Consider the following 25,117-nt stretch of genomic DNA (forward strand, 5'->3'; position numbering starts at 1 on the left):
TTGTGGTGCAGTGCTCTCTGGGTCTGTAGAGTGGGGGGTGTTGTGGTCAGTGCTCTCTGGGTCTGGACTGGTTGAAGCTCCCAGATGAAGTCTTCCTGGCTCCAGAGGACTGTCCACTGGATAGTGTGCTGGAAGTCCATACGGCGGAAGAGCCACAGGCAAGTATTTCTAAACGTTGGTGTGTGTGTTGTCAGAATGTGAGTGTGTGTGTGTGTGTTGTCAGAATGTGTGTGTGTGTGTGTGTGTGTGTGTTGTCAGAATGTGTGTGTGTGTTGTCAGAATGTGTGTGTTTGTGTGTGTGTGTGTTGTCAGAATGTGTGTGTGTGTTGTCAGAATGTGTGTGTGTTGTCAGAATGTGTGTGTGTGTGTGTTGTCAGAATGTGTGTGTTTGTGTGTGTGTGTGTTGTCAGAATGTGTGTGTGTGTCTGTGTGTTGTCAGAATGTGTGTGTGTGTGTGTGTGTGTATGTGTGTGTGTGTGTGTTGTCAGAATGTGTGTGTGTGTGTTGTCAGAATGTGTGTGTGTGTTGTCAGAATGTGTTGTCAGAATGTGTGTGTGTGTGTTGTCAGAATGTGTGTGTGTGTGTGTGTGTTGTCAGAATGTGTGTGTGTGTGTGTGTGTGTGTGTGTGTGTGTTGTCAGAATGTGTGTGTGTGTGTGTGTGTGTGTTGTCAGAATGTGTGTGTGTGTGTTGTCAGAATGTGAGTGTGTTTTGGTTCTGTTAGCTTGTTGTTATTGGTCGTTTCCATGTGGAAAGGTAGACGTATGTTTATTTGGTCGGCTGGTGTGTGTCTTTGTGTGTGTGTGTTGTCAGAATGTGTGTCTTTGTGTGTGTGTGTGTGTTGTCAGGCTTTTCCTGAGTATAAAGGGTGGATTTAGGATCTGGGCTTTTCCTGAGTATAAAGGGTGGATGTAGGATCTGGGCTTTTTCCTGAGTATAAAGGGTGGATGTAGGATCTGGGCTTTTTCCTGAGTATAAAGGGTGGATGTAGGATCTGGGCTTTTTCCTGAGTATAAAGGGTGGATGTAGGATCTGGGCTTTTTCCTGAGTATAAAGGGTGGATGTAGGATCTGGGCTTTTCCTGAGTATAAAGGGTGGATGTAGGATCTGGGCTTTTTCCTGAGTATAAAGGGTGGATTTAGGATCTGGGCTTTTTCCTGAGTATAAAGGGTGGATGTAGGATCTGGGCTTTTTCCTGAGTATAAAGGGTGGATGTAGGATCTGGGCTTTTTCCTGAGTATAAAGGGTGGATGTAGGATCTGGGCTTTTTCCTGAGTATAAAGGGTGGATTTAGGATCTGGGCTTTTCCTGAGTATAAAGGGTGGATGTAGGATCTGGGCTTTTTCCTGAGTATAAAGGGTGGATGTAGGATCTGGGCTTTTTCCTGAGTATAAAGGGTGGATTTAGGATCTGGGCTTTTTCCTGAGTATAAAGGGTGGATGTAGGATCTGGGCTTTTTCCTGAGTATAAAGGGTGGATTTAGGATCTGGGCCGATTCATTGGAAGGTGAATGAATGATGGACAATAGTTCTAATATCCATCTCCCTTTTAAAGGAATGTCTCGAGGTGTTCGATGAGTCTGTTGACTCTGCATCGCTGTCTGTGTACATCCATAGATGTACCGAGCTGTTCACCGTGATTATGGACAGAGTGCTGACTCACCCAATCTGTGGTCATGTCCCTGTGGTGTTAGCCCTGGGCAGCCCTAAGGTGGGGGGGTATTAGTGACCTGGGCTGCTGGCTAAACCCCTCTTACAGTTGCCACCTTAACCAGTAACATCTGAAGGACAGGGTGGAGTCACTCTGTCTGAGCTCTAAACCTGTCCTAGTGTGAGTCACTCTGTCTGAGCTCTAAACCTGTCCTAGTGTGAGTCACTCTGTCTGAGCTCTAAGCCTGTCCTAGTGTGAGTCACTCTGTCTGAGCTCTAAGCCTGTCCTAGTGTGAGTCACTCTGTCTGAGCTCTAAGCCTGTCCTAGTGTGAGTCACTCTGTCTGAGCTCTAAACCTGTCCTAGTGTGAGTCACTCTGTCTGAGCTCTAAGCCTGTCCTAGTGTGAGTCACTCTGTCTGAGCTCTAAACCTGTCCTAGTGTGAGTCACTCTGTCTGAGCTCTAAACCTGTCCTAGTGTGAGTCACTCTGTCTGAGCTCTAAACCTGTCCTAGTGTGAGTCACTCTGTCTGAGCTCTAAGCCTGTCCTAGTGTGAGTCACTCTGTCTGAGCTCTAAACCTGTCCTAGTGTGAGTCACTCTGTCTGAGCTCTAAACCTGTCCTAGTGTGAGTCACTCTGTCTGAGCTCTGATGCGTTAGGGTAATATCAGATTATTCATCGTTTCTGTGTGGAGACTGGCGTTGAATGTTCAATGCTTTCTTTGGAAGTGGCTCAATCTATAAAATCATTTATTTATTTATTTAACCTTTATTTAACCAGGCAAGTCAGTTAAGAACAAATTATTATTTTCAATGACGGCCCTAGGAACAGTGGGTTAACTGCCTTGTTCAGGGGTAGAACGACAGAATTTTACCTTGTCAGCTTGGGGATTTGATCTTGCAACCTTTCGGTTACTGGCCCAATGCTCTAACCACTAGGCTACCTGTCGTCTCTACATTCTAACCACTAGGCTACCTGCCGTCCCTACACTCTAACCACTAGGCTACCTGCCACCCCTACACTCTAACCACTAGGCTACCTGCCACCCCTACACTCTAACCACTAGGCTACCTGCCACCCCTACACTCTAACCACTAGTCTACGCTGCCGCCCTACACTCTAACCACTAGGCGACCTGCCTCCTCTACACTCTAACCACTAGGCTACCTGCCTCCTCTACACTCTAACCACTAGGCTACCTGCCGTCCCTACACTCTAACCACTAGGCTACCTGCCGCCTCTACACTCTAACCACTAGGCTACCTGCCTCCTCTACACTCTAACCACTAGACTACCTGCCGTCCCTACACTCTAACCACTAGGCTACCTGCCGCCTCTACACTCTAACCACTAGGCTACCTGCCGCCTCTACACTCTAACCACTAGGCTACCTGCCTCCTCTACACTCTAACCACTAGGCTACCTGCCGCCTCTACACTCTAACCACTAGGCTACCTGCCTCCTCTACACTCTAACCACTAGGCTACCTGCCACCCCTACACTCTAACCACTAGACACAAGAAGAAGGGACACATGACATGTTGTAGACTACCCACCCCCATGTGAATATTGCCCTATCATTTTTCCTGCATGTCCTTCTCCTACCACACCTCCATTTGAGTCTCTGTGTCATCTCTCTAGTAATCCAGCTTCTCTGTGGTGTTTTTAGGAAAATAACACTGGTGATGGTTGGACTTGACAACGCTGGGAAGACTGCTACAGTACGCGGGATCCAGGGAGGTGAGTGGATCGTCTTGACTTGAATCACTCACTCGATTATAAATGTAAGATGTTTTTTGGGGGGCTCGTTCTCTTGTCGCTGAGTGTGTGTGTGTGTTGTGTTCCATCACAGAGAGCCCAGAGGACGTGGCCCCTACGGTAGGGTTCTCCAAGGTGGATCTGAAGCAGGGAAGTTTGAGGTCACCATCTTTGACCTGGGCGGAGGGAAGAGGATCAGGTCTTTATACTCCTTGTCTTTCTGACACACACTCCTGCACTTTCTGCCCCCTACTAAATGTGTAGTTGAATGTACTTCCTGTGGTGGCTGTGATATGTGTCCCCCCACCCCCTACTAAATGTATAGTTGAATGTACTTCCTGTGGTGGCTGTGATATGTGTCCCCCCCCCCACTAAATGTATAGTTGAATGTACTTCCTGTGGTGGCTGTGATATGTAGTCCCCCTACTAAATGTATAGTTGAATGTACTTCCTGTGGTGGCTGTGATATGTAGTCCCCCTACTAAATGTGTAGTTGAATGTACTTCCTGTGGTGGCTGTGATATGTAGTCGTCCCCCTACTAAACGTATAGTTGAATGTACTTCCTGTGGTGGCTGTGATATGTGTCCCCCTACTAAATGTATAGTTGAATGTACTTCCTGTGAGTGGCTGTGATATGTGGTCCCCCACTAAATGTATAGTTGAATGTACTTCCTGTGGTGGCTGTGATATGTGGTCCCCCTACTAAATGTATAGTTGAATGTACTTCCTGTGAGTGGCTGTGATATGTGGTCCCCCCCACTAAACGTATAGTTGAATGTACTTCCTGTAGTCCCCCACTAAATGTATAGTTGAATGTACTTCCTGTGGTAGCTGTGATATGTAGTCCCCCTACTAAATGTGTAGTTGAATGTACTTCCTGTGGTGGCTGTGATATGTAGTCCCCCCCACTAAATGTATAGTTGAATGTACTTCCTGTCAGTGGCTCTGGATAAGAGTCTGCTAAATGACTCCAATGTGATCAGGGGCATCTGGAAGAACTACTACAGCGAGTCGTACGGGGTGGTGTTCGTGGTGGACTCCAGTGATGTTCAGAGGATCCAGGAGACCAGGGACACTATGGCTGAGGTCCTCCGACACCCTCGCATCTCTGGAAACCTGTCCTAGTGTGAGTTACTGTCTGAGCTCCAAACCTGGCCCAGTGTGAGTCACTGTCTGAGCCCCTAACCTGTCCTAGTGTGAGTTACTGTCTGAGCTCCAAACCTGGCCCAGTGTGAGTCACTGTCTGAGCCCCTAACCTGTCCTAGTGTGAGTCACTCCGTCTGAGCTCTAAACCTGGCCTAGTGTGAGTCACTCTGTCTGAGCTCTAAACCTGGCCTAGTGTGAGTCACTCTGTCTGAGCTCTAAACCTGGACTAGTGTGAGTCACTGTCTGAGCTCTAAACTTGGTCTAGTGTGAGTTACTCTCTCTGAGCTCTAAACCTGGCCTAGTGTGAGTCACTGTCTGTCTGATCTCTAAACCTGGCCTAGTGTGAGTCACTGTCTGTCTGAGCTCTAAACCTGGCCTAGTGTGAGTCACTGTCTGTCTGAGCTCTAAACCTGGCCTAGTGTGAGTCACTGTCTGAGCTCTAAACCTGGCCTAGTGTGAGTCACTGTCTGAGCTCTAAACCTGGCCTAGTGTGAGTCACTGTCTGTCTGAGCTCTAAACCTGGCCTAGTGTGAGTCACTGTCTGAGCTCTAAACCTGGCCTAGTGTGAGTCACTCTGTCTGAGCTCTAAACCTGGCCTAGTGTGAGTCACTCTGTCTGAGCTCTAAACCTGGCCTAGTGTGAGTTACTGTCTGTCTGAGCTCTAAACCTGGCCTAGTGTGAGTTACTGTCCGTCTGAGCTCTAAACCTGGCCTAGTGTGAGTTACTGTCTGTCTGTCTCTGTCTGTCTGTCTGTCTGTCTGTCTGTCTGTCTGTCTGTCTGTCTGTCTGTCTGTCTGTCTGTCTGTCTGTCTGTCTGTCTGTCTGTCTGTCTGTCTGTCTGTCTGTCTGTCTGTCTGTCTGTCTGTCTGTCTGTCTGTCTGTCTTTAAGTTGCGTATTATATTCTGCCCAACATATTGAGAAAAGGGAATCCATGTTAGCAGGAATCCAACTATATTTCCAGTTCCCTGACTGGCTGCATTAGAACATGAAGTGTCCTCCTCCCACACCATATGTTTCTGTCACACACACACACGCACACACACATCCTCATCCTCCTGGAGAACTCAACTTCATTTCTATTTAAAAAATATATCTATTTCCCCTTACCGGAACCACTAACCTCGTACCCTAATTCTAAGCCTAATTGTAACCCTGAATCTCTAAGCTTAAAATAGCCTCTGTCCTCACTGGGACGAGGGAGAATTTTCCTTGTTCTACTATCCTTGTAGTGGGCTTTCTGAGATTGTAGATCACACACAGACACACACACACACACACACTTGCTGTCGGACACCTGTTTCTGACATATCCCTGTCGGCTCCACAGATTGGCTAACAAGCAGGATCGGGACGGGGCATTGGCTGAGGCAGACATCATTGAGAACCTGTCATTGGAGAAGCTAGTGAACGAGAACAAGTGTCTCTGTCAGATCGTGAGTGATGCTGTGGTTTATCTTTCAATACTTCACCTGCAGTGACTGCAGTACTGTGGCTATGAGACTGTACCTTGTTATACTGCAGTACTGTGGCTATGAGACTGTACCTTGTTATACTGCAGTACTGTGGCTATGAGACTGTACCTTGTTATACTGCAGTACTGTGGCTATGAGGCTGTACCCTGTTATACTGCAGTACTGTGGCTATGAGACTGTACCTTGTTATACTGCAGTACTGTGGCTCTGAGGCTGTACCTTGTTATACTGCAGTACTGTGGCTATGAGACTGTACCTTGTTATACTGCAGTACTGTGGCTTTGAGACTGTACCTTGTTATACTGCAGTACTGTGGCTATGAGACTGTACCTTGTTATACTGCAGTACTGTGGCTTTGAGACTGTACCTTGTTATACTGCAGTACTGTGGCTATGAGACTGTACCTTGTTATACTGCAGTACTGTGGCTATGAGACTGTACCTTGTTATACTGCAGTACTGTGGCTATGAGGCTGTACCTTGTTATACTGCAGTACTGTGGCTATGAGGCTGTACCTTGTTATACTGCAGTACTGTGGCTATGAGACTGTACCTTGTTATACTGCAGTACTGTGGCTCTGAGGCTGTACCTTGTTATACTGCAGTACTGTGGCTCTGAGGCTGTACCTTGTTATACTGCAGTACTGTGGCTATGAGACTGTACCTTGTTATACTACACCTGCAGTACTGTGGCTATGAGACTGTACCTTGTTATACTGCAGTACTGTGGCTATGAGACTGTACCTTGTTATACTGCAGTACTGTGGCTATGAGACTGTACCTTGTTATACTGCAGTACTGTGGCTATGAGACTGTACCTTGTTATACTGCAGTACTGTGGCTATGAGACTGTACCTTGTTATACTGCAGTACTGTGGCTCTGAGGCTGTACCTTGTTATACTGCAGTACTGTGGCTATGAGGCTGTACCTTGTTATACTGCAGTACTGTGGCTATGAGGCTGTACCTTGTTATACTGCAGTACTGTGGCTCTGAGGCTGTACCTTGTTATACTGCAGTACTGTGGCTCTGAGACTGTACCTTGTTATACTGCAGTACTGTGGCTCTGAGACTGTACCTTGTTATACTGCAGTACTGTGGCTTTGAGACTGTACCTTGTTATACTGCAGTACTGTGGCTCTGAGGCTGTACCTTGTTATACTGCAGTACTGTGGCTCTGAGACTGTACCTTGTTATACTGCAGTACTGTGGCTATGAGACTGTACCTTGTTATACTGCAGTACTGTGGCTCTGAGGCTGTACCTTGTTATACTGCAGTACTGTGGCTATGATACTGTACCTTGTTATACTGCAGTACTGTGGCTATGAGGCTGTACCTTGTTATACTGCAGTACTGTGGCTCTGAGGCTGTACCTTGTTATACTGCAGTACTGTGGCTATGAGGCTGTACCTTGTTATACTGCAGTACTGTGGCTATGAGACTGTACCTTGTTATACTGCAGTACTGTGGCTCTGAGGCTGTACCTTGTTATACTGCAGTACTGTGGCTCTGAGGCTGTACCTTGTTATACTGCAGTACTGTGGCTATGAGGCTGTACCTTGTTATACTGCAGTACTGTGGCTATGAGACTGTACCTTGTTATACTGCAGTACTGTGGCTATGAGACTGTACCTTGTTATACTGCAGTACTGTGGCTATGAGGCTATACCTTGTTATACTGCAGTACTGTGGCTCTGAGACTGTACCTTGTTATACTGCAGTACTGTGGCTATGAGGCTGTACCTTGTTATACTGCAGTACTGTGGCTATGAGGCTGTACCTTGTTATACTGCAGTACTGTGGCTATGAGGCTGTACCTTGTTATACTGCAGTACTGTGGCTATGAGGCTGTACCTTGTTATACTACACCTGCAGTACTGTGGCTATGAGGCTGTACCTTGTTATACTGCAGTACTGTGGCTATGAGGCTGTACCTTGTTATACTGCAGTACTGTGGCTATGAGACTGTACCTTGTTATACTGCAGTACTGTGGCTATGAGGCTATACCTTGTTATACTGCAGTACTGTGGCTCTGAGACTGTACCTTGTTATACTGCAGTACTGTGGCTATGAGGCTGTACCTTGTTATACTGCAGTACTGTGGCTATGAGGCTGTACCTTGTTATACTGCAGTACTGTGGCTATGAGACTGTACCTTGTTATACTGCAGTACTGTGGCTCTGAGACTGTACCTTGTTATACTGCAGTACTGTGGCTCTGAGGCTGTACCTTGTTATACTGCAGTACTGTGGCTATGAGACTGTACCTTGTTATACTGCAGTACTGTGGCTATGAGGCTGTACCTTGTTATACTACACCTGCAGTACTGTGGCTATGAGGCTGTACCTTGTTATACTGCAGTACTGTGGCTCTGAGGCTGTACCTTGTTATACTGCAGTACTGTGGCTCTGAGGCTGTACCTTGTTATACTGCAGTACTGTGGCTCTGAGGCTGTACCTTGTTATACTGCAGTACTGTGGCTCTGAGGCTGTACCTTGTTATACTGCAGTACTGTGGCTCTGAGGCTGTACATTATTGCAGCTGGTCAGGATTGTGTGTTCTTCATACATTCTATTAGCAAAGAGATCCTCCTGGTTTCAACAATGACCCCCTTATTGTTCTCTCTCTTGGGAGAACAGCTGTCTATAAAAATACACAAGTTACGAAATCAAATGTTGTGTGACCTGTGACCTCCTCTGTCTCTCTACCCGTCTGACTTCCTGTGTGTTGTCAGGAGCCGTGTTCTGCTGTTCTGGGCTACGGTAAGAAGGGGGACAAGTCCATCAGGAACGGACTCAACTGGCTGCTGAACATCATCGCCAAAGACTACGAAGCCATCTCTGAACGCGTGCGGAAGGACACGGCCGAACAGAGGGCTCAGGAGGAACAGGAGAAGAGAGAGAGACAGGAGAGAGTACGGAGGATACGGGAGGAGAGGTGAGGAGGAGGAGGAGGAGAGGTGATGAGGGGGAGGGAGGAGAGAGTACGAAGGACACGGCCGAACAGAGGGCTCAGGAGGAACAGGAGAAGAGAGAGAGACAGGAGAGAGTACGGAGGATACGGGAGGAGAGGTGAGGAGGAGGGAGGAGGAGAGGTGAGGAGGAGGGAGGAGAGAGTACGAAGGATACGGGAGGAGAGGTGAGGAGGAGGAGAGGTGAGGAGGGGAGGAGAGAGTACGAAGGATACGGGAGGAGAGTGAGGAGGAGGAGAGGAGGAGGAGGGGAGGAGAGAGTACGAAGGACACGGCCGAACAGAGGGCTCAGGAGGAACAGGAGAAGAGAGAGAGACAGGAGAGAGTACGGAGGATACGGGAGGAGAGGTGAGGAGGAGGAGGAGGAGGAGAGGTGAGGAGGAGGAGGAGGAGGAGGAGAGTACGGAGGATACGGGAGGAGAGGTGAGGAGGAGGAGAGGTGAGGAGGAGGAGGAGGAGAGGTGAGGAGGAGGAGGAGAGGTGAGGAGGAGAGAGGAGAGGAGGAGGAGAGAGGAGGAGGAGGAGGAGGAGGAGGAGGAGAGGTGAGGAGAGGTGAGGAGGAGGAGGAGGAGAGGTGAGGAGGAGGAGAGAGTACGAAGGATACGGGAGGAGAGGTGAGGAGAAGGAGGAGGAGAGGTGAGGAGGAGAGGTGAGGAGAGGAGGAGGAGAGGTGAGGAGAGGAGGAGGAGAGAGTACGAAGGATACGGGAGGAGAGGTGAGGAGGAGGAGGAGGAGAGGTGAGGAGGAGGAGGAGAGGTGAGTAGGAGGAGGAGAGGTGAGGAGGAGGGGAGGAGAGAGTACGAAGGACACGGCCGAACAGAGGGCTCAGGAGGAGAGGTGAGGAGAGGAGGAGGAGAGAGTACGAAGGATACGGGAGGAGAGAGGAGGAGGAGGAGGAGAGGTGAGGAGGAGGAGAGGTGAGGAGGAGGAGGAGGAGAGAGTACGGAGGATACGGGAGGAGAGGTGAGGAGGAGGAGGAGGAGAGGTGAGGAGGAGGAGAGGTGAGGAGGAGGAGAGGTGAGGAGGAGAAAGGTGAGGAGGAGAGAGGTGAGGAGGAGGAGAGAGGTGAGGAGGAGGAGGAGGAGAGGGGAGGAGGAGGAGAGGTGAGGAGAGGAGGAGGAGAGAGTACGAAGGATACGGGAGGAGAGGTGAGGAGAAGGAGCAGGAGAGGTGAGGAGGAGGAGAGGTGAGGAGGAGGAGGAGGAGAGGTGAGGAGGAGGAGGAGGAGGAGAGGTGAGGAGGAGGAGGAGGAGGAGAGGTGAGGAGAGGAGGAGGAGAGAGTACGAAGGATACGGGAGGAGAGGTGAGGAGGAGGAGGAGGGGAGGAGAGAGTACGAAGGACACGGCCGAACAGAGGGCTCAGGAACAGGAGAAGAGAGAGAGACAGGAGAGAGTACGGAGGATACGGGAGGAGAGGTGAGGAGGAGGAGGAGTGAGGAGCGAGGAGGGAGGAGGAGGAGGAGCGAGGAGGAGGAGGAGCGAGGAGGAGAAGGAGAGAGAGAGGAGGAAGAGGAGTAGGAGAGGAGGAGGAGTGAGGCAGGAGGAGAGAGAGAGGAGAGGAGGAGGAGGAGAGAGGAGAGGAGAATGAGGGAGAGAGGGGAGAGGAGGAGGAGAGGGGGAGAGGAGGAGGAGAGGAGGAGAGGTGAGGAGAGGAGGAGAGAGAAGGAGGAGAGGTGAGGAGGAGGGGGAGAGGAGGAGATGGGAGGAGGAGGAGAGAGGAGAGGAGGGGGAGGAGGAGAGAGGGGAGAGAGGAGAGAGAGGAGAGGAGAGAGGAGAATGAGGGAGAGAGGGGAGAGGAGGAGTAGAGGGGGGGAGAGGAGGAGGAGAGGAGGAGGAAGAGAGAGGAGGGAGAGGAAGAGGAGAGGTGAGGAGAGGAGGAGAGAGAAGGAGGAGAGGTGAGGAGGAGGAGGAGGAGAGGTGAGGAGAGGAGGAGGAGAGAGTACGAAGGATACGGGAGGAGAGGTGAGGAGGAGGAGGAGTGAGGAGGGAGGAGCGAGGAGGGAGGAGCGAGGAGGGAGGAGGAGGAGGAGCGAGGAGGAGGAGCGAGGGAGGAGAAGGAGAGAGAGAGGAGGAAGAGGAGTAGGAGAGGAGGAGGAGTGAGGCAGGAGGAGAGAGAGGAGAGGAGGAGGGGAGAGGAGAGGAGAATGAGGAGAGAGGGAGAGGAGGAGGAGAGGGGGAGAGGAGGAGGAGAGGAGGAGGAAGAGAGAGGAGGGAGAGGAAGAGGAGAGGTGAGGAGAGAGGAGAGAGAAGGAGGAGGAGGGAGGGAGGAGGAGGAGGAGGGGGGAGAGGAGGAGATGGGAGGAGGAGGAGAGAGGAGAGGAGGGGGAGGAGGAGAGAGGGGAGGAGGAGAGGAACTTTACTGTGCCCGTGGGGACACTGTGTTGCAGTATCATGTACATGTTTAAAATGGCGGTTAAGAAACAGAGCGACAGGTTAGTGACAGGGACAATACAGTAGACAATAGGAGAGATATCACACCTTAGTGACAATACAGTAGACAATAGGAGAGATATCACACCTTAGTGACAATACAGTAGACAATAGGAGAGATATCACACCTTAGTGACAATACAGTAGACAATAGGAGAGATATCACACCTTAGTGACAATACAGTAGACAATAGGAGAGATATCACACCTTAGTGACAATAGGAGAGATATCACACCTTAGTGACAATAGGAGAGATATCACACCTTAGTGACAATAGGAGAGAGATATCACACCTTAGTGACAATACAGTAGACAATAGGAGAGATATCACACCTTAGTGACAGGGACAATACAGTAGACAATAGGAGAGATATCACACCTTAGTGACAATACAGTAGACAATAGGAGAGATATCACACCTTAGTGACAATACAGTAGACAATAGGAGAGATATCACACCTTAGTGACAATACAGTAGACAATAGGAGAGATATCACACCTTTGTGACAGGGACAATACAGTAGACAATAGGAGAGATATCACACCTTAGTGACAATACAGTAGACAATAGGAGAGATATCACACCTTAGTGACAATACAGTAGACAATAGGAGAGATATCACACCTTAGTGACAGGGGACAATACAGTAGACAATAGGAGAGATATCACACCTTAGTGACAATACAGTAGACAATAGGAGAGATATCACACCTTAGGGACAATACAGTAGACAATAGGAGAGATATCACACCTTAGTGACAATACAGTAGACAATAGGAGAGATATCACACCTTAGGGACAATACAGTAGACAATAGGAGAGATATCACACCTTAGTGACAGGGACAATACAGTAGACAATAGGAGAGATATCACACCTTAGTGACAGGGACAATACAGTAGACAATAGGAGAGATATCACACCTTAGTGACAATACAGTAGACAATAGGAGAGATATCACACCTTAGTGACAATACAGTAGACAATAGGAGAGATATCACACCTTAGTGACAGGGGACAATACAGTAGCCAATAGGAGAGATATCACACCTTAGTGACAATACAGTAGACAATAGGAGAGATATCACACCTTAGTGACAATACAGTAGACAATAGGAGAGATATCACACCTTAGTGACAATACAGTAGACAATAGGAGAGATATCACACCTTAGTGACAATACAGTAGACAATAGGAGAGATATCACACCTTAGTGACAATACAGTAGACAATAGGAGAGATATCACACCTTAGTGACAATACAGTAGACAATAGGAGAGATATCACACCTTAGTGACAATACAGTAGACAATAGGAGAGATATCACACCTTAGTGACAATACAGTAGACAATAGGAGAGATATCACACCTTAGTGACAATACAGTAGACAATAGGAGAGATATCACACCTTAGTGACAATACAGTAGACAATAGGAGAGATATCACACCTTAGTGACAGGGACAATACAGTAGACAATAGGAGAGATATCACACCTTAGTAACAATACAGTAGACAATAGGAGAGATATCACACCTTAGTGACAATACAGTAGACAATAGGAGAGATATCACACCTTAGTGACAATACAGTAGACAATAGGAGAGATATCACACCTTAGTGACAATACAGTAGACAATAGGAGAGATATCACACCTTAGTGACAATACAGTAGACAATAGGAGAGATATCACACCTTAGTGACAATACAGTAGACAATAGGAGAGATATCACACCTTAGTGACAATACAGTAGACAATAGGAGAGATATCACACCTTAGTGACAGGGACAATACAGTAGACAATAGGAGAGATATCACACCTTAGTGACAATACAGTAGACAATAGGAGAGATATCACACCTTAGTGACAATACAGTAGACAATAGGAGAGATATCACACCTTAGTGACAGGGACAATACAGTAGACAATAGGAGAGATATCACACCTTAGTGACAGGGACAATACAGTAGACAATAGGAGAGATATCACACCTTAGTGACAATACAGTAGACAATAGGAGAGATATCACACCTTAGTGACAATACAGTAGACAATAGGAGAGATATCACACCTTAGTGACAATACAGTAGACAATAGGAGAGATATCACACCTTAGTGACAATACAGTAGACAATACATACATACAATTACATTACATTTACATTTAAGTCATTTAGCAGACGCTCTTATCCAGAGCGACTTACAAATTGGTGCATTCACCTTATGACATCCAGTGGAACAGTCACTTTACAATAGTGCATCTAAATCTTAAAGGGGGGTGAGAGGGATTACTTATCCTATCCTAGGTATTCCTTAAAGAGGTGGGGTTTCAGGTGTCTCCGGAAGGTGGTGATTGACTCCGCTGTCCTGGCGTCGTGAGGGAGTTTGTTCCACCATTGGGGGGCCAGCGCAGCGAACAGTTTTGACTGGGCTGAGCGGGAGCTGTACTTCCTCAGTGGTAGGAGGCGAGCAGGCCAGAGGTGGATGAACGCAGTGCCCTTGTTTGGGTGTAGGGCCTGATCAGAGCCTGGAGGTACTGAGGTGCCGTTCCCCTCACAGCTCCGTAGGCAAGCACCATGGTCTTGTAGCGGATGCGAGCTTCAACTGGAAGCCAGTGGAGAGAACGGAGGAGCGGGGTGACGTGAGAGAACTTGGGAAGGTTGAACACCAGACGGGCTGCGGCGTTCTGGATGAGTTGAAGGGGTTTAATGGCACAGGCAGGAGCCCAGCCAACAGCGAGTTGCAGTAATCCAGACGGGAGATGACAAGTGCCTGGATTAGGACCTGCGCCGCTTCCTGTGTGAGGCAGGGTCGTACTCTGCGGATGTTGTAGAGCATGAACCTACAGGAACGGGCTACCGCCTTGATGTTGGTTGAGAACGACAGGGTGTTGTCCAGGATCACGCCAAGGTTCTTGGCGCTCTGGGAGGAGGACACAATGGAGTTGTCAACCGTGATGGCGAGATCATGGAACGGGCAGTCCTTCCCCGGGAGGAAGAGCAGCTCCGTCTTGCCGAGGTTCAGCTTGAGGTGGTGATCCGTCATCCACACTGATATGTCTGCCAGACATGCAGAGATGCGGTCGCCACCTGGTCGTCAGAAGGGGAAAGGAGAAGATTAATTGTGTGTCGTCTGCATAGCAATGATAGGAGAGACCATGTGAGGTTATGACAGAGCCAAGTGACTTGGTGTATAGCGAGAATAGGAGAGGGCCAAGAACAGAGCCCTGGGGGACACCAGTGGTGAGAGCGCGTGGTGAGGAGACAGATTCTTGCCACGCCACCTGGTAGGAGCGGCCTGTCAGGTAGGACGCAATCCAAGCGTGGGCCGGACCGGAAATGCCCAACTCGGAGAGGGTGGAGAGGAGGATCTGATGGTTCACAGTATCGAAGGCAGCCGATAGATCTAGAAGGATGAGAGCAGAGGAGAGAGAGTTAGCTTTAGCAGTGCGGAGCGCTCCGTGATACAGAGGAGAGCAGTCTCAGTTGAATGACTAGTCTTGAAACCTGACTGATTTGGATCAAGAAGGTCATTCAGAGAGAGATAGCGGGAGAGCTGGCCAAGGACGGCACGTTCAAGAGTTTTGAGAGAAAAGAAAGAAGGGATACTGGTCTGTAATTGTTGACATCGGAGGGATCGAGTGTAGGTTTTTTTCAGAAGGGGTGCAACTCTCGCTCTCTTGAAGACGGAAGGGACGTAGCCAGCGGTCAGGGATGAGTTGATGAGCGAGGTGAGGTAAGGGAGAAGGTCTCCGGAAATGGTCTGGAGAAGAGAGGAGGGGATAGGGTCAAGCGGGCAGGTTGTTGGGCGGCCGGCCGTCACAAGACGCGAGATTTCATCTGGAGAGAGAGGGAGAAAGAGGTCAGAGCACAGGGTAGGGCAGTGTGAGCAGAACCAGCGGTGTCGTTTGACTTAGCAAAAGAGGATCGGATGTCGTCGACCTTCTTTTCAAAATGGTTGACGAAGTCATCTGCAGAGAGGGAGGAGGGGGGGGAGGATTCAGGAGGGAGGAGAAGGTGGCAAAGAGCTTCCTAGGGTTAGAGGCAGATGCTTGGAATTTAGCGTGGTAGAAAGTGGCTTTAGCAGCAGAGACAGAGGAGGAAAATGTAGAGAGGAGGGAGTGAAAGGATGCCAGGTCCGCAGGGAGGCGAGTTTTCCTCCATTTCCGCTCGGCTGCCCGGAGCCCTGTTCTGTGAGCTCGCAATGAGTCATCGAGCCACGGAGCGGGAGGGGAGGACCGAGCCGGCCTGGAGGATAGGGGACATAGAGAGTCAAAGGATGCAGAGAGGGAGGAGAGGAGGGTTGAGGAGGCAGAATCAGGAGATAGGTTGGAGAAGGTTTGAGCGGAGGGAAGAGATGATAGGATGGAAGAGGAGAGAGTAGCGGGGGAGAGAGAGCGAAGGTTGGGACGGCGCGATACCATCCGAGTAGGGGCAGTGTGGGAGGTGTTGGATGAGAGCGAGAGGGAAAAGGATACAAGGTAGTGGTCGGAGACTTGGAGGGGAGTTGCAATGAGGTTAGTGGAAGAACAGCATCTAGTAAAGATGAGGTCGAGCGTATTGCCTGCCTTGTGAGTAGGGGGGAAGGTGAGAGGGTGAGGTCAAAAGAGGAGAGGAGTGGAAAGAAGGAGGCAGAGAGGAAAGAGTCAAAGGTAGACGTGGGGAGGTTAAAGTCGCCCAGAACTGTGAGAGGTGAGCCGTCCTCAGGAAAGGAGCTTATCAAGGCATCAAGCTCATTGATGAACTCTCCGAGGGAACCTGGAGGGCGATAAATGATAAGGATGTTAAACTTGAAAGGGCTGGTAACTGTGACAGCATGGAATTCAAAGGAGGCGATAGACAGATGGGTAAGGGGAGAAAGAGAGAATGACCACTTGGGAGAGATGAGGATCCCGGTGCCACCACCCCGCTGACCAGAAGCTCTCGGGGTGTGCGAGAACACGTGGGCGGACGAAGAGAGAGCAGTAGGAGTAGCAGTGTTGTCTGTGGTGATCCATGTTTCCGTCAGTGCCAAGAAGTCGAGGGACTGGAGGGAGGCATAGGCTGAGATGAACTCTGCCTTGTTGACCGCAGATTGGCAGTTCCAGAGGCTACCGGAGACCTGGAACTCCACGTGGGTCGTGCGCGCTGGGACCACCAGAGTAGGGTGGTAGACAATAGGAGAGATATCACACCTTAGGGACAATACAGTAGACAATAGGAGAGATATCACACCTTAGTGAAGGGAACATTAACCAGCTGGTTAGGAGAGATATCACACCTTAGTGAAGGGAACATTAATCAGCTGAAGTTTAGGCCGTCATTGTAAATATGAATGAGTTATTAACTGACTTGCCTAGTTAACATTTTAGGTAAATAAAAGTTATTTTGTTCCCCTTATCCCAGAGACCGTCAGGAGAAAGAGGAGGCGGAGAGGGAGGGTCGGACACTGCATGAGGAGGAGGAGACCGACGACGCCACCGTACACAGCCCCTTCCAGCCAATCGGCAACGTCATCAATGGGGTGTGGAATACACTGGGCCAATCAGCATCACCTTTGTGGATTTGTTTGAAATGGCACTCTATTCCCTATGTAGTGCACTGGTTTTGACCAGAGCCCTATGTGGTCGTTGTAGTGTTCCCGCAGGGTCAATGGGTTGGGTGGTTCCAGCTGTGTTAATGTCATCAGTGGTTCCAGCTGTGTTAATGCCATCAGTGGTTCCAGCTGTGTTAATGTCATCAGTGGTTCCAGCTGTGTTAATGCCATCAGTGGTTCCAGCTGTGTTAATGTCATCAGTGGTTCCAGCTGTGTTAATGCCATGGGGGTCCAGCTGTGTTAATGTCATCAGTGGTTCCAGCTGTGTTAATGTCATCAGTGGTTCCAGCTGTGTTAATGCCATGGGGGGTTCCATCTGTATTAATGCCATGGGTGGTTCCATCTGTATTAATGCCATGGGTGGTTCCATCTGTATTAATGCCATGGGTGGTTCCATCTGTATTAATGCCATGGGGAGAATCCATCTGTATTAATGCCATGGGGAGGTTCCATCTCTATTAATGCCATGGGGGGGTCCAGCTGTATTAATGCCATGGGGGGTTCCAACTGTATTAATGCCATCGGGGGTTCCAGCTGTATTAATGCCATGGGGAGTTTCCAGCTGTATTAATGCCATGGGGTGGTTCCAGCTGTAGTAATGCCATGGGGGGTTCCAGCTGTAGTAATGCCATGGGGGGTTCCAGCTGTGCTAATGGGTGTTCCATCCATGCAGAATGAAGACAAGCTGAAGAAGAGACCGACAGGAGGTCAGGTGGGTGGTGCCAACGATGCTGGAGAAGGAGGGCAGGAAGAGGAAGAGGAGGAGGAGGAGGAAGAGGACAGCGAGAGACAGACTCCAGAAAGCGGTGCAGCCTCAGTGGAGTGGACGAAGAAGAAGACGAGTAAACTGAGACTGAAGAGGAAACACAGAGTGGACCCTCTGAGGACGGAGGAGACAGCAGCCCCCGAGAGCCCCACACCTCCACCACTACCTGGTGAGAGACACACCTCCACCACTACCTGGTGAGAGACACACCTCCACCACTACCTGGTGAGAGACACCTCCACCACTACCTGGTGAGAGACACCTCCACCACTACCTGGTGAGAGACACACCTCCACCACTACCTGGTGAGAGACACACCTCCACCACTACCTGGTGAGAAACACACCTCCACCACTACCTGGTGAGAGACACACCTCCACCACTACCTGATGAGAGACACACCTCCACCACTACCTGGTGAGAGACACACCTCCACCACTACCTGGTGAGATCTCCACACCTCTACCACTACCTGGTGAGATCCCCACACCTCCACCACTACCTGGTGAGATCCCCACCTCCACCACTACCTGATGAGAGACACACCTCCACCACTACCTGGTGAGAGACACACCTCCACCACTACCTGGTGAGATCCCCACACCTCCACCACTACCTGGTGAGAGACACACCTCCACCACTACCTGGTGAGAGACACACCTCCACCACTACCTGATGAGAGACACACCTCCACCACTACCTGGTGAGAGACACACCTCCACCACTACCTGGTGAGATCCCCACACCTCCACCACTACCCGGTGAGATCCCCACACCTCCACCACTACCTGGTGAGAGACACACCTCCACCACTACCTGGTGAGAGACACACCTCCACCACTACCTGGTGAGAGACACACCTCCACCACTACCTGGTGAGAGACACACCTCCACCACTACCTGGTGAGATCCCACACCTCCACCACCACCTGGTGAGAGACACACCTCCACCACTACCTGGTGAGAGACACACCGACACACCTCCACCACTACCTGGTGAGAGACACACCTCCACCACTACCTGGTGAGAGACACACCTCCACCACTACCTGGTGAGAGACACACCTCCACCACTACCTGGTGAGAGAGACACCTCCACCACTACCTGGTGAGAGACGCACACCTCCACCACTACCTGGTGAGAGACGCACACCTCCACCACTACCTGGTGAGAGACACACCTCCACCACTACCTGGTGAGAGACACACCTCCACCACTACTTGGTGAGAGACACACCTCCACCACTACTTGGTGAGAGACACACCTCCACCACTACCTGGTGAGAGACACACCTCCACCACTACCTGGTGAGAGACACACCTCCACCACTACCTGGTGAGAGACATACCTCCACCACTACCTGGTGAGAGACATACCTCCACCACTACCTGGTGAGAGACACAGACACATCTCCACCACTACCTGGTGAGAGACACACCTCCACCACTACCTGGTGAGAGACACACCTCCACCACTACCTGGTGAGAGACACACCTCCACCACTACCTGGTGAGATCCCCACACTTCCACCACTACCTGGTGAGAGACACACCTCCACCACTACCTGGTGAGACACACCTCCACCACTACCTGGTGAGACACACCTCCACCACTACTAATAATGTATTTAGTTGTTGTTGTTTTAGTGGGATGGGCTTCTAGTAATAATGTATTTAGTTGTTGTTTTAGTGGGATGGGCTTCTACTAATAATGTATTTAGTTGTTGTTGTAGTGGGATGGGCTTCTACTAATAATGTGTTTAGTTGTTGTTTTAGTGGGATGGGCTTCAACTAATAATGTATTTAGTTGTTGTTTTAGTGGGATGGGCTTCTACTAATAATGTATTTAGTTGTTGTTTTAGTGGGATGGGCTTCTACTAATAATGTATTTAGTTGTTGTTTTAGTGGGATGGGCTTCTACTAATAATGTATTTAGTTGTTGTTTTAGTGGAGGGCTTCTACTAATAATGTATTTAGTTGGTGTTGTTGTAGTGGGAGGGGCTTCTACTAATAATGTATTTAGTTGTTGTTTTAGTGGGATGGGCTTCTACTAATAATGTATTTAGTTGTTGTTTTAGTGGGAGGGGCTTCTATTAATAATGTATTTAGTTGTTGTTTTAGTGGGATGGCTTCTACTAATAATGTATTTAGTTGTTGTTGTTTTAGTGGGAGGGGCTTCTATTAATAATGTATTTCGTTGTTGTTTTAGTGGGAGGGGCTTCTATTAATAATGTATTTAGTTGTTGTTTTAGTGGGATGGGCTTCTAATAATAATGTATTTAGTTGTTGTTGTAGTGGGATGGGCTTCTACTAATAATGTATTTAGTTGTTGTTTTAGTGGGATGGGCTTCTACTAATAATGTATTTAGTTGTTGTTTTAGTGGGATGGGCTTCTACTAATAATGTATTTAGTTGTTTTAGTGGGATGGGCTTCTACTAATAACGTATTTAGTTGTTGTTGTTTTAGTGGGATGGGCTTCTACTAATAATGTATTTAGTTGTTGTTGTTTTAGTGGGAGGGGCTTCTACTAATAATGTATTTAGTTGTTGTTGTTTTAGTGGAGGGGCTTCTACTAATAATGTGTTTAGTTGTTTTAGTGGGATGGGCTTCTACTAATAATGTATTTAGTTGTTGTTGTTTTAGTGGGATGGGCTTCTACTAATAATGTATTTAGTTGTTGTATTAGGATGGGCTTCTACTAATAATGTGTTTTGTTGTTTTAGTGGGATGGGCTTCTACTAATAATGTGTTTTGTTGTTTTAGTGGATGGGCTTCTACTAATAATGTATTTAGTTGTTTTAGTGGGAGGGGCTTCTATTAATAATGTGTTTTGTTGTTTTAGTGGGAGGGGCTTCTATTAATAATGTGTTTTGTTGTTTTAGTGGGAGGGGCTTCTACTAATAATGTATTTAGTTGTTGTAGTAGGATGGGCTTCTACTAATAATGTGTTTAGTTGTTTTAGTGGGATGGGCTTCTACTAATAATGTATTTAGTTGTTTTAGTGGGAGGGGCTTCTATTAATAATGTGTTTTGTTGTTTTAGTGGGAGGGGCTTCTACTAATAATGTATTTAGTTGTTGTTTTAGTGGGAGGGGCTTCTACTAATAATGTATTTAGTTGTTGTTGTAGTGGGATGGGCTTCTACTAATAATGTATTTAGTTGTTGTTGTTTTAGTGGGATGGGCTTCTACTAATAATGTATTTAGTTGTTGTTTTAGTGGGAGGGGCTTCTACTAATAATGTGTTTAGTTGTTGTTGTTTTAGTGGGATGGGCTTCTACTAATAATGTATTTAGTTGTTGTTGTTTTAGTGGGATGGGCTTCTACTAATAATGTATTTAGTTGTTGTTTTAGTGGGATGGGCTTCTACTAATAATGTATTTAGTTGTTGTTGTAGTGGGATGGGCTTCTACTAATAATGTATTTAGTTGTTGTTGTAGTGGGATGGGCTTCTACTAATAATGTATTTAGTTGTTGTTTTAGTGGGATGGGCTTCTACTAATAATGTGTTTAGTTGTTTTAGTGGGATGGGCTTCTACTAATAATGTATTTAGTTGTTTTTAGTGGGATGGGCTTCTACTAATAATGTATTTAGTTGTTGTTTTAGTGGGAGGGGCTTCTATTAATAATGTGTTTTGTTGTTTTAGTGGGAGGTGCTTCTATTAATAATGTATTTAGTTGTTGTTTTAGTGGATGGGCTTCTACTAATAATGTGTTTAGTTGTTTTAGTGGGATGGGCTTCTACTAATAATGTATTTAGTTGTTTTAGTGGGATGGGCTTCTATTAATAATGTATTTAGTTGTTTAGTGGGATGGGCTTCTACTAATAATGTATTTAGTTGTTTTAGTGGGATGGGCTTCTACTAATAATGTATTTAGTTGTAGTGGGATGGGCTTCTACTAATAATGTGTTTAGTTGTTTTAGTGGGATGGGCTTCTACTAATAATGTGTTTAGTTGTTGTAGTGGGATGGGCTTCTACTAATAATGTATTTAGTTGTTTTAGTGGGATGGGCTTCTACTAATAATGTATTTAGTTGTTTTAGTGGGATGGGCTTCTACTAATAATGTATTTTGATGTTTTAGTGTGATGGGCTTCTACTAATAATGTGTTTTGTTGTTTTAGTGGGAGGTGCTTCTATTAATAATGTATTTAGTTGTTGTTGTTTTAGTGGGAGGCTTCTACTAATAATGTGTTTTGTTGTTTTAGTGGGATGGGCTACTACTAATAATGTATTTAGTTGTTTTAGTGGGAGGGGCTTCTATTAATAATGTGTTTTGTTGTTTTAGTGGGATGGGCTTCTACTAATAATGTGTTTTGTTGTTTTAGTGGGAGGGGCTTCATTAATAATGTATTTAGTTGTTGTTGTTTTAGTGGATGGGCTTCTACTAATAATGTATTTAGTTGTTTTAGTGGGAGGGGCTTCTATTAATAATGTGTTTTGTTGTTTTAGTGGATGGGCTTCTACTAATAATGTGTTTTGTTGTTTTAGTGGGAGGGGCTTCTATTAATAATGTATTTAGTTGTTGTTTTAGTGGGAGGGCTTCTATTAATAATGTGTTTTGTTGTTTTAGTGGAGGGCTTCTATTAATAATGTGTTTTGTTGTTTTAGTGGGATGGGCTTCTACTAATAATGTGTTTTGTTGTTTTAGTGGGAGGGGCTTCTATTAATAATGTATTTAGTTGTTGTTTTAGTGGGAGGGGCTTCTATTAATAATGTGTTTCGTTGTTTTAGTGGGAGGGGCTTCTATTAATAATGTGTTTTGTTGTTTTAGTGGAGGGGCTTCTATTAATAATGTGTTTTGTTGTTTTTAGTGGGATGGGCTTCTATTAATAATGTGTTTTGTTGTTGTAGTGGGAGGGACTTTTATTAATAATGTGTTTTGTTGTTTTAGTGGGATGGGCTACTCCCAAAATGTCTAGGCTTCCCAAGCTGGAGCCTCTTGGCGATAGGAACGATCCGGTAATGATGTTTAAAGTGACTGTCTAGACCTGTCATCTGACTGTCTCCACCACCACTCCACTGCTGTATGTTAACCACTAACTAACCACTAACTAACCACTAACTAACCATCTGTCTGTTCCTCATCTAGCAGCCTGTTCATGGCATGCTGTTGTTTCTTCTCTTTCACTAACAGCTGATAATGTCTCTTATTCCATGTTAAACACTGACCCCATTTCCTCTCTCTGTCTACAGAGCATGTTAAACACTGACCCCATTTCCTCTCTCTGTCTACAGAGCATGTTAAACACTGACCCCATTTCCTCTCTGTATATAGAGCATGTTAAACACTGACCCCATTTCCTCTCTGTCTATAGAGCATGTTAAACACTGACCCCATTTCCTCTGTATATAGAGCATGTTAAACACTGACCCCATTTCCTCCTCTGTCTATAGAGCATGTTAAACACTGACCCCATTTCTCTCTCTCTGTCTATAGAGCATGTTAAACACTGACCCCATTTCTCTCTGTCTATAGAGCATGTTAAACACTGACCCCATTTCCTCTCTGTCTATAGAGCATGTTAAACACAAACCCCATTTCCTCTCTCTGTCTATAGAGCATGTTAAACACTGACCCCATTTCCTCTGTCTATAGAGCACGTTAAACACTGACCCCATTTCCTCTCTGTCTATAGAGCATGTTAAACACTGACCCCATTTCCTCTCTGTCTATAGAGCATGTTAAACACTGACCCCATTTCCTCTCTGTCTATAGAGCATGTTAAACACTGACCCCATTTCCTCTCTGTCTATAGAGCATGTTAAACACTGACCCCATTTCCTCTCTGTCTATAAAGCATGTTAAACACTGACCCCAATTCCTCTCTCATTCTACAGAGCATGTTAAACACTGACCCCATTTCCTCTCTGTCAATAGAGCATGTTAAACACTGACCCCATTTCCTCTCTGTCTATAGAGCATGTTAAACACTGACCCCATTTCCTCTCTGTCTATAGAGCATGTTAAACACTGACCCACATTTCCTCTCTGTCTATAGAGCATGTTAAACACTGACCCCATTTCCTCTCTGTCTATAAAGCATGTTAAACACTGACCCCAATTCCTCTCTCATTCTACAGAGCATGTTAAACACTGACCCCATTTCCTCTCTGTCTACAGAGCATGTTAAACACTGACCCCATTTCCCCTCTGTCTATAGAGCATGTTAAACACTGACCCCATTTCCTCTCTGTCTATAGAGCATGTTAAACACTGACCCCATTTCCTCTCTGTCTATAGAGCATGTTAAACACTGACCCCATTTCCCCTCTGTCTACAGAGCATGTTAAACACTGACCCCATTTCCTCTCTGTCTATAGAGCATGTTAAACACTGACCCCATCTCCTCTCTGTCTATAGAGCATGTTAAACACTGACCCCATTTCCTCTCTGTCTATAGAGCATGTTAAACACTGACCCCATTTCCTCTCTGTCTATAGAGCATGTTAAACACTGACCCCATTTCCTCTCTGTCTATAGAGCATGTTAAACACTGACCCCATCTCCTCTCTCTGTCTATAGAGCATGTTAAACACTGACCCCATTTCCTCTCTCTGTCTATAGAGCATGTTAAACACTGACCCCATTTCCTCTCTCTGTCTATAGAGCATGTTAAACACTGACCCCATTTCCTCTCTGTCTACAGAGCATGTTAAACACTGACCCCATCTCCTCTGAAAACATTTTGTAATTGTCTGTCTTCTCTGTCTGATGGAAGTCGTGTTAATATATCGTACAGGAAGTTGGATTAAAGGCCACCTGTATCCTGTCCCTTTAGTCGGTGACTGTTACGTGGGTCAGGTCATCTTGATCTATGGGCTGTATGTAGTTGTATGTAGTTGACCGTGTTAATATATCGTACAGGAAGTTGTCAGATCACATTTCTGACAAGCTGTGATTTTTGATTTCAGCTATTAGTAACCAGTACCCAGCCTTACATAGATGTAGCTAATTTAATCCTGTCTCCTCCTCCTCTTCCTCCTCCTCTCTCTTCCTCCATTCTTCCTCCTCACTCTCTTTTTCAGAGTTCTTCGGCAAGCCCCTCCCTCCCGTGGCCAACCGTCAACAACAACCTAACAGCGACACTCATGATGTCATATCCTAGCCCCTCCCCTCCACCGGGCTCCTCCTTCCTTACCTGATTGGTTTATCCCATCCCCAAGCCCCACCTTCAATTCAAACAACGTTAAAATGACAGTCTCTTTGGTTTCTTTTCAAAGTACGTGCTGTGTAGAGATCTACGGACTCCACCACCAGCCGAGATGATGCTCCCAAGACCAATGAACCACCGCCACCGTCGGCCCCGAGCTCACAGGACTACGATGGTGGAGCGGACTGTCCAA

General features: G+C 47.3%; 1 pseudogene; it reads left to right on the forward strand.

Annotated features, from left to right (window-relative positions):
* On the forward strand, positions 1 to 25,110 carry LOC124028953 (annotated as a pseudogene).
* The last annotated feature ends 7 nt before the right edge of the window (positions 25,111 to 25,117 follow it).

The sequence above is a fragment of the Oncorhynchus gorbuscha genome, unplaced genomic scaffold (assembly GCF_021184085.1).
Source record: "Oncorhynchus gorbuscha isolate QuinsamMale2020 ecotype Even-year unplaced genomic scaffold, OgorEven_v1.0 Un_scaffold_5108, whole genome shotgun sequence".
Lineage (NCBI taxonomy): Eukaryota > Metazoa > Chordata > Actinopteri > Salmoniformes > Salmonidae > Oncorhynchus > Oncorhynchus gorbuscha.